Source organism: Clytia hemisphaerica, unplaced genomic scaffold (genome assembly GCF_902728285.1).
Source record: "Clytia hemisphaerica strain Z4C2 unplaced genomic scaffold, Clytia hemisphaerica genome assembly, whole genome shotgun sequence".
NCBI lineage: Eukaryota > Metazoa > Cnidaria > Hydrozoa > Leptothecata > Clytiidae > Clytia > Clytia hemisphaerica.
The window spans coordinates 2,400,861-2,410,996 of NW_027103962.1; the positions used below are offsets into that span (position 1 = coordinate 2,400,861).

Consider the following 10,136-nt stretch of genomic DNA (forward strand, 5'->3'; position numbering starts at 1 on the left):
GGAGGTGAGACATCAAGTAAACTTTTTTAGGATTTGATTTTACGCATTCTCACTTCTTCTTCAAGACTTTTAGACGGCTTGTCACTGTGCTGGGTGTATACTCGGCGCGCTGGGCCCCGCAGGGTTGCTAGTAACGGCTCGTATTTTAAAAAGGTTTTACTTAAGTGGGAATTTCTAAATTTAATTTAATGACATGGTGAAATTAAACAAACTAATCATTTCGTTTAAAAATTATAACGTGAAATAGAATTTGAGTATTTTGTAGCATTTAAAATGAATTGCCACTTCTTAAGAAAGACTTTTAGACAGGTTGGCACTGTGCCGGGTGTATACTCGGCACCCTGGGCCCCGCAGGGTTGCTAGTAACGGCTCGTATTTCAAAAAGGTTTTACTTAAGTTGGAATTTCTAAAGTTAATTTAATGACATGGCGAAGTTAAACAAACTAATCATTTCGTTTAAAAATTATAACGAGAAATAGAATTTGAATATTTTGTAGCATTTAAAATGAATTGCCACTTCTTAAGAAAGACTTTTAGACAGGTTGGCACTGTGCCGGATGTATACTCGGCGCCCTGGGCCCTGCAGGGTTGCTAGTAACGGCCCGTATTTCAAAAAGGTTTTACTTAAGTTGGAACTTCTAAAGTTAATCAACAATCTAATGATCTCGTTTAAAAATTAAAATATATGACCTTAGATGTCTGGCTGGTTGAGAATAAAAAAGACGTTTTTTGTTTTTTTATGTTTTTCTGAACCAATCAGTAATAGACTTTGAGCTGTATTTCTTGAAATTTCTTTCGCGTCGGTAAATATGTTCTAAGATTGAAGATTCGTTGATTTTGAGTGTTGATTTGTACATCAGATGCACCGTTGGTAGATGGGGTAATATTTTTAGTTTCTAATTTTTATATTTACTCCAAATAAAAAACAGATTTATTGTTTATCCTAAGATTGAAAAAATATATTCTGAAAGTGCAATACACAGTTGTTTTTGTTCATTTTTATGGGCTGCTTTCTCCTTTGCGAAATTAGAGCTAATGTTGTCCGAAATACACTAATGTATGTAGAATAGTTTTAACCTATGATTCCAAAAACAACATTTATAAAAATTAGCATAAAATTTCAAAAATGCAGGTAACAGAATGGGTAAATAAGAAGAAGGGTATATAAGTATTTAAGCTTTTGTTGGTCGAAATATGCGTTAGTTGATGCTTCTGTGATTGTCTATAAACAATATTTATGGCGGTATTTTCGCATTTTTTATATTTTTTCAAAAAGCTCCCTGAATGAGACCTTTTCCAAAATCTATCACTAAATAATATTTGATGTGAAAGCAATATCTTACAAGAATACAAGAATATATACAATCAGTTTCTATGATATGTCTCATTGAGTTTCAATCCCGAAGGGCTAGAGGCGAATCTTTAACCCTTCTCAGGCAAGATAAATTGAAGCCACTTATTTCCAATCCAAAACGCGCATAGAACGCGCCGTAATCATGACCATGGATTGTATCTAGTGGAACTTTTGTTTTGGAGGACTACATTTTTCGAAACCTAGCGATGGATTTTAGTTTCATCCGGCGTTTGTGTAAAAACTACGCGCGGGCGTTTAGGATGGGAAATAAGTGGCTTCATTTCCCATCCAGAAGAGTCGCCTTTAGCCCTTCGGGCTAGAACTCAATGATATGTCTATAACTAGCCTGGATATCCAAACTGTAAATTATTTTCTTATTTTGCTGTTTCTGTTATTTACAGCTTCAGCTTGGTTTACCTAGATCCTTGTAAACACATGGTCTGCAAATTTTTAAAGTTGCGTAATATTTGAATCGTCAAAGTACGCATGCGCTTCGTTCCGATATTGGAATGCAAATCGCTCTAGGTGAACCAGGCTGTAAACCAGAAACATAAAAAATATGAAAAAAGCTTACAGCCTAGATATACACGTTTTTTTAATACGCATAACGCTTATAAGCATATCCAGGCTCAAATCTTGCAAAAACTTAAGCATTGGCTAAGCATATGCTGAGGCTCAGTTTACGAAATCTCAAAAGATTGAATTCAAAATCTACCAGAAATCAGTAGAAATAAAATCAGAGACAATTTGATTGGGCAATGTTAGAGCATTTTTACTAAAATAATGGTAATATATTTGGGGTCGGAAAATATAAACCAACAGGGTAAAAGACGTACGTCATTACATAAGCATATCATAAACATATTTGAGGCTCAAAAATAGAATATTGCTAAGCATAATGAGGCTGAGCAAATATACCCATGCTTATAAAAAAAACGTGTAGTCTATAAAATCTTTCTTTTCATAAACCTTAACTTCTCTTTAATTGAACTTTAGTAATTCATTTTTAATTTCTTTTTGTCATGTAGATGCAACATGTATAGTGTCAAAAAGATGTATCTTTGCCTGTTCATATGTTTCGTCATGGGTGCGTACTTTGAGAACCCAGAAAACAATTGTTCACAAGCCTCTGTGTTTACCTGAAATTTAACGGAAACAATATATTGGTAGTTTAAGTTTAGCTAGTTTGTCTTTTTGGGTAATCTGTGTGTCCTACTTGTTTGTAGATAGTAATTTCCACACTCACAAATTCGGAAAAAAATGGAAAATATGATACGGAATTTTTGAGGGCACTCACTTGAACGATTAAAACTGGTGAATTAGTTACCGTTGAGGACAAGACTTTAGAGGTAATAGATTATTCTAAGGCGATCTCTAAAACGATTTTATACCCGAAAATGAAAACTGAATCGTTCAAAATAAATACAGTAAGTAAATTACTCTAGTTAAGTAGTTTGAAGTCTTTGGATTACAAACTCTTCGGCACCAGGGATAAACATGGTTATCGTAATGAAATCGATCGATTCGCATATCTAATTCCGAAATAAGTTTGCTTGTATTGGTTTCATCTTTTCTAACCGGATTCCTTGAATATTTTAACAGATGACATGCACCATCGTAAACAAGACACTCTAGATATAAAAGATAAAAAAGAAAATAAAAATATCAGATTGAAATGATAATGGTTATTCTGAATTTTTGGAACCATTAACCCTTTAACTGATGGCGTCGGCATATGCCGACATTGACTGTTGGAGAGAATAAAACCCTCCTGTAAGCCTGATTTTCAATTTAAAATCACTATTTTCGGTTAAAGTTGACGGAAATAAGTTGTGCTTCTTGGTTTAGCAGAAAAACATTTCAAATTCAGTCTTTTGACCGAGATTTTGTCAAAAAAAGTCAAAAAGGCCGCAGCACAAAGGTTGACCTGTTTCTGGCTAAATTTCAGGCTCGTGCTCTTATAAAAAAATCATGGAAATTGAAATTCTCTAGGCAGGAAGCAAGGATATAGTTGGAGTAAAAAAATAGTTTAAAAAATGTTATACTGATTTGTTTGTATTCCTCTTGACTCAAAAGATCGTGTAAATGACCACATACTTGGGAAATTGATTCGCAGTTGAATAATTCTTTGATGTTGACGACTACACCACAAGGCTTTGCCATTACAAGAATTCCTTAAACGGCATTTAGAGAAAACATTTTCGTATTTGTAGAATTGTACGCTCTAGCGTCTGTAAAGCCCGTCACAAAATAATTGGCAGTGACGAAAAAAAGGAGTAAACTTCTGATAGCAAAATCCAATATTAAAACTTATTCTTTTTGGAACTCAGGTAATTTTGGACGTTCATTTTCGCGAGAAACGAAAATTTGACATCATTAAAATTCTAAATTTAATTTCTCGAGAATGGCTTATCCAATCGAGTATCCAATTTTAAACAGAGATAGGTCTTGGTAAAGTCCATCTTTCAACTAAAATTTTCTTTTCAATTTTGATTACGTCAGCAGAATTCTAAAATGATGTCATCACTCCAGCGAGTTACGGCGTGTCCAACTCCAATGCAGACCAATAGCACTACCTTAAAAGGGTACTAATTTATACATCAAAAGAAGCGTATTCTGATGGAAATCAAAGTAATGATGTTGGAATTATTTTTTGTACTTAAAAAAAGTTATTACCCAAAAACATGGTTTTTGACGTCATAACGATGACGTCATAAATTTTAAAAATTGAATATCTCAAGAAGTACTTATCAAAATCATTTCAAATATGAGGGCGCGTGTGCGTATAAGGTGCGTCATTTAGCAGAATCAACAACTAACGAAGTGGAAACTTTATCACATTTTACTTCTCTCGACTTTGTATCAGTCAGGAAAAAATGTATGATGTGAATATCCTTTTCTGACGAATGCTGCATAAAGTTCTTTTTTAAAAGCGGTCGCCAACAGTGTGTTTGAAACGCACTGACCTAGTTTTAACTGAAGTAGTTTATCGCCTCGCAAGTTTTATACACAGTTTAGTATTTTATTAATTTTCAGGTAGGGAGAATTTAAATCATTTGCAGACGATTGCTATCTTGCGCCCTCCCCTATCTTCGGGTGGATAGCAAACAAAAAGGGAGTTTTCGGGTTGCACTCGACTGCAGTCGCAAGACTTACTTATAAATAGAGGCTGAATTTATAAGGAGCTTTATGAGGCCCCCCAGTGGTTTGCGTGATGGCGTGATTGGGGTATTTTTTGGCGTGATCGCGTGATTCGGCATATAATTCTTGTCGTGATGGCGTGATTAAGATTTTTGCGTGATGCGTGATAAGGGAAAATTTTGAGGCGTGATGCGTGATTTGGCCTATTTTTCGCAATTTTCACGTGATCAAAAATTTTTGGTAATTTTCGTGATCGTGATAAGAGCAAAAAATTTTGCGTGATGGCGTGATGAGGGGTACCGCTGGGGGGCCTCCTTTATGTACTTAGCGAAAATGGGTCAAATAAAATTGAATCATGATTTTTACAGAATTTAATTAAAATGCTCCTTAAAATGTAAAACATACCTGCTGTTTTTTTGTTTTTTGACACATGTTTTGATTTTTCGGTACCACATTTCAATTCTGGAGTTTCTGATACTTCCACCCTAAAACCAAGAACCGAAACTCTAGTTGAATTTAACTCTTCATGAAAAACCAGAAATAACGTATATTAACGTCCAAAATTGACTAGAATACCAAACTCTAAACTTTTCGCCATAGTTTCTAACATTCGCGTGGCACGCAATCAATAATTTTTTATGTAGAAAGCTTGAAGGAAAAAAAATCAAAAAGAAAAGTACCTTTTATTTGGTTCTGGTAATTTAATGCTTTTCTCATCTTCATTGATCGCAAAACCCAAAATTTGCCTAGGCTGACCAAGTGAAGTAGTGTCTTTCACAATCACTTTGTTGTTAGCATTTATTAAATGGTGGGGCAATTTTTCATCACGAACCCATGTCTTCTCACCAGTGTGCCATAATACCTACAAAATTGAATGAAAATGCGTTTAGGTAGAATGACTCACGCAAATTCAATTTACTCAACATAATTGGTCAAAACTGAATCCTGAAAATGATCTTGGGGCTTTCACTGTAATATCCATCTGATTGTAGGATCGGAAACACGCCAAGTACCGCCAACTCCAATTTTCTCAGATTTAAGCTGTTTTCATTTATTTAAATACATAATAACATAACAGAGAAAATGTACCTCATATAGTATTGATGTTCTTGTTTGTTTTGTACCACATATTTTAATGACGCCTTGGTAAATGCCATTTTCCTGTTTCTTTGTCGATTTTTTGTTTTCTTCACTGCAAGCTGCATTTTCATCGGAATCATCTGAGGTCGTTGTTGTATCATTATTCTTACTGTCCGCTAAGGTTGATTTATTATCTTCGCCATCTGGAGATTCTTTTTTGTCTTTCTTTATTTCTTTATCTTTAAAATAGTCAGAGACTCTTGCTGTTGTATTTTCGTGATCATGACACACTCTTAACTTGAACTTTGGCGTATTCATGCAGCCTGAAAGTAATTATAATAGTTGAACCAATTTAATTCGGTTGACCAATTAATCAAGTCAATTGATCAAACTTTTCAATTACTACAAGATGTTGACTATCCAGCAAAGCGCGGCAGAGACTTCATACCATTGAGTTTCAAGCCGAAGGCTAGAGGTCAATCTCTTTGGTAGGATTTGAAGCCAACAAATCCTACCAAAGTTGCGCGGCCTTGAGCGATCCGCCTGGTTTTTACACAAATGACAGACTGAAACTAAAATTTACCGCTTAATTTCGAAAAATATATCACTCGAAGACAAAGGAATTGCTAGATTCAATCCGTCATCAAAAATACGGCGCATATTTTAAGGCTTCAATTTTTCTTGCCTGAGAAAGATTAGAGATTGACCTCTAGCCCTTCGGGCTTGAAACTCAATGCTTCATACCACAGACCTGTAAAGCCCGAAGGGCTAGATATGCAGCTTTAACCTTTCTCCAGTAAAAAAAAGTGAAGCCAAAAATTGACTTTTTAAATTTCGTGCCAGCCGTTAGGATCTAGCATTTTAATTGTTTTCGGAGCGCAAGATCAAAAAAAGGAGGCTGAAAACGCTATTTCGCATCTTTCAAACCGGTGAGAATTGCATATTTTAGTCACGTGACTCTGGTAGGAAAACGTTCCACAGACGAGCTTCACCTTTTGACCAAGGACGCAAATCTAGCCCTTCAGGCTTCTACAGATCTGTGCTTCATACGCACTCTTTTTGACTTGCAGGAAATATTGTACCTTGGCTATATATGGGGTTTTACTTAAACAAAAGTTCTGCACCTTGTTTTCAGTGATAGTGGCCTTACTGAAAATTGCACCATCAAACTATTGTAAACTATTGCGATGATGAATTGACTGATTTTATGTCACTTATAACCAATCAGCTGTTCGGTCTATGATGTAATGCCAGAAAACATTGCAGTGATGCATATTATGAAATCAAAAAATCGACGTTAGAAAAACTGTAACGTGCTAAAGCACTGGGCTCAACTTCAGTGTACGTGTGAAGGTAGAGGGCCGAATTGTAAGCACGTTTTAAAAACAGGTTGATAAGCTTTTAGGATAATAGTAGGTCGATCTTAACCCAGAGTGATAGGAGCTCGGGATGAAGGAAGACCCAATTGTAAACCCAGGGTGATAGGTGTTCGGGATAAGAGAATGCTCGATTGTAAACACAGGGTGATGGGTACCGGGAATTGAAGGATAGATTGTAAACCCAGATGGATACTCGGGATAAGGTAAGGCTAAATTGAAAACACGGGCGGGAAAATAAAGCCTACTTTAACGAACACATAGGAAAGGTAAGGCTTAATGTTAAACCCAGAGCGACGAGTAATCAGGATTAGAGAAGGTTCAGTCTACAGTAGGTACATTTAGAATTTTTTTACCGTGTAGAGCTATATTTTTTTTCTGCCACACCTAAACAAATTGCTATTTTGAATAATTGACGTCAATTTCTATTTCTATACTTTTAGCATTCAAAAATATTTGACGTCAATTATTTTCACTTTTATGACGTTAAATAAGCGCAAAATCCCTGTAAAACGGGGATAAGTCGCGAAAAAAAGCGAAATTAAAAAAAATGAAAAAAACACCCCTAAGTTTTAACCCAAGAAAGGTGTGTGCCAAATTTCAGCTCGGTAAACCAATTATTCCGCTCTCTACGCTACCCCAAAGTTTGCGGACATACATACATACATACCAAACATACAAACACATTCTCAGATTCTAGCTCAACTGAAGTTGAGAATGTAAACACTGCAATGATATCGATCAACAAATGAAAATTGACGTTTTGCTTTTGAAAATTAGACAATTCCAGGGTATTATAAAAGGCGCCATCAATAAATTCAAAACTATATAAATTCACTGGGAACGAATCGAATTTACAAATTTTAATCCCAAAAGATGAAATACATGTTTATGAAATCTGGCAGCCCTTTTTCATTTATGAAAGATCCTATTGCTTATAGGAAATAATTTCCAACCTCTAATAATATTTTGGGGAATCTTTCAATTAAATAAGAATTACTTACCAGTCAAAGCATGACCGTCTATTGTTTTGAATAAGACTCTTGTAACTTTAGTTACTGAGCAAACTGTTCTGCATGTTTTCATGTTGCCGTCTAATACAAGAACATCTTTACATCCAGGCAAATCACAAGAATGTCCTAAGAAGTAAAGATTTAACTTCTGTAACCCTTCATTTGCGTGGTGGTAGGAGGAGGGGGATTTTTTAGAGAATCGGTGAAAAGAAAGGTTTTCTGACGTTTACTTCTCCTAGTCTGGGCCGTCCATACTCTGTTACAAAAATATTTCTATCTTGTTAAAAATACCAACAAAATTAACTGAAATACAAATCACTTCAAATCACAAAAGAAAAAAAAAACGTTAACTTTTTAAAAAAATTTAAAGAGTCGCGCAACTTTTTCAAACAATAGAGAGGTGTTTGACGTCATACTTTTGTTTATCAAATCATACAAGATTAGCCGATCAAATTCTGCGATGATTCTTCCCGCCTGTTTTTCCAATATTTTTGGCCTCCAGGATAATAAATAACACAGACAGAGTAGCCAGATTTGCGGGTCTCCCATACCTCCCAGCTAACTTCTCTCTAACATTCAAAATATCAACTGTAATGTAAAAGGCACGAAGCACCCAGCAAAAATGGCCGATTTTCAAGATACCTAAAATGCGCAAGATAATGTACTTACTAGACCATTTATGTAAGAATCCTTCATAGAATCTTTCATTTATATGGTCCAGTAGAATGTTTCGATCAGTTATTGTTTCTGTTAATTCTATTCCGAATTCCTCAATAACCTTTTGCACCAAGTAAAGCAGAAAACCATCCTCAAAGTGTCTGCGATCAAGATAATTCCTGTCAATATTTACGTTTTCTTCCACTCTAAATTAAAAGAAAACTTTTTATTCTACTTTATATTCTATTGAATTTAACGTTAAAAAGTAACCTGTTGTCTTACACCAAATTAAAATCTGTTCACGATAAGTGTGTACTCTTTTTTCTTTTACCTTTCACTTTTGAAGGGATTCTTCAATCTCAATAAATTTGATATCGTTGGAAAGATATTAGTGAGTGGAACAATTTGAAATAAAAAAATGTTTAAAGAATTTAAGAAAATGAAAGATGAAAGCGAAGAAGAAAAAATGAAAAGTGCTAGAACTATCATTTTCACTGTAGTGAATTTTTGATCTTAGAACGTCATCTCTATGAAAAAAATTCTCTAAAATATTCATTCAGTCAAAAGATATCAAACAAAGTTATAAGCTGATTGATTGACTTCTAAAAACGCTATTTTTTGGGGCAAACACTGACAAGTTTTTTATCATAATTTTTAATTGAATAAACACTTTTGAGAAATTTTTTACTGAAAATAATAATAATTTCTTCAAAACCTTTTACCTTGCTCTCTTATTTGGAACATCAGCACATTTTTCAAACATGTATCCATGAATGCAGTTGTAAATTGCGCATTTTTGTCGGAATGGCATGCACCCAAGCAGAAGCTCCCATTCAAAGGTTTCCAGAAACTCACGTCTAAAAGCTGTTTCTTCTGTGCTAACAAAAATGTCCGATTTATCTTTGGTTAAATATCTTTTGCCTTTGTGAGAATAGAAAGTCAAAAAATCTGTCACTCCGCAAGGTCTACAATGGCTAGAAAAGCGTTTGCCAACAACGGTTCCTTTATTATTTCCATAGGTAATAATCTCTTTTGGGTTATCATCAAGTAAAAGGTTGCTTCCACAAATAGCAGAACTTTTACTTGAAAGAACAATGTCCAGTAAATTTTTCTTTGTTATTTCGCGACTTAAATTTCTGTATTCCGCGATAAACTGATTTCTTTCAACCGTATTCGGTGCATTATATACGTTAAATATTTCTTTGTAGCAGTAATCTGCCGTTATCGATTTCGACGAGTCCAACTCTCCAAATTTTTCAAAACATTGATAAAAACGAAACAAAAATTCTCTACTGCTCTTTATTTTTATTGGATTCATTTTGTTCATTAATCTAAAATGGATTGGAATGAATGAATGTGAGTTCAAGAGGAAAAAAGAATGTAGCTCTAAATGACAAGATACCCTATGCCATGCATGGGGTAGTCGATTTGAGTAAATAATAACACTAGCCATAACTTTCATTAAAGTGCCACCGCAGCAGAACGAACACAGAGTTGAATTTGCTTTCAAAAAGA

At 34.7% G+C, this 10,136-nt stretch overlaps 2 long non-coding RNA genes across 2 annotated transcripts; both read right to left on the bottom strand.

Annotated features, from left to right (window-relative positions):
* Nucleotides 1–3,439: 3,439 nt before the first annotated feature.
* LOC136810320 (uncharacterized) lies at nt 3,440–5,335 on the bottom strand. Its single transcript, XR_010847095.1, has 3 exons — nt 5,176–5,335; nt 4,901–4,980; nt 3,440–3,528 (listed from the first exon to the last, which is right to left on the bottom strand). It is a non-coding gene; the product is annotated as an uncharacterized lncRNA (long non-coding RNA).
* Nucleotides 5,336–5,836: 501 nt separating this feature from the next.
* Nucleotides 5,837–8,737, bottom strand: LOC136810321 (uncharacterized). The gene is made up of 3 exons (XR_010847096.1): nt 8,634–8,737; nt 7,956–8,090; nt 5,837–5,898 (listed from the first exon to the last, which is right to left on the bottom strand). It is a non-coding gene; the product is annotated as an uncharacterized lncRNA (long non-coding RNA).
* Between the last annotated feature and the right edge of the window lie 1,399 nt (nt 8,738–10,136).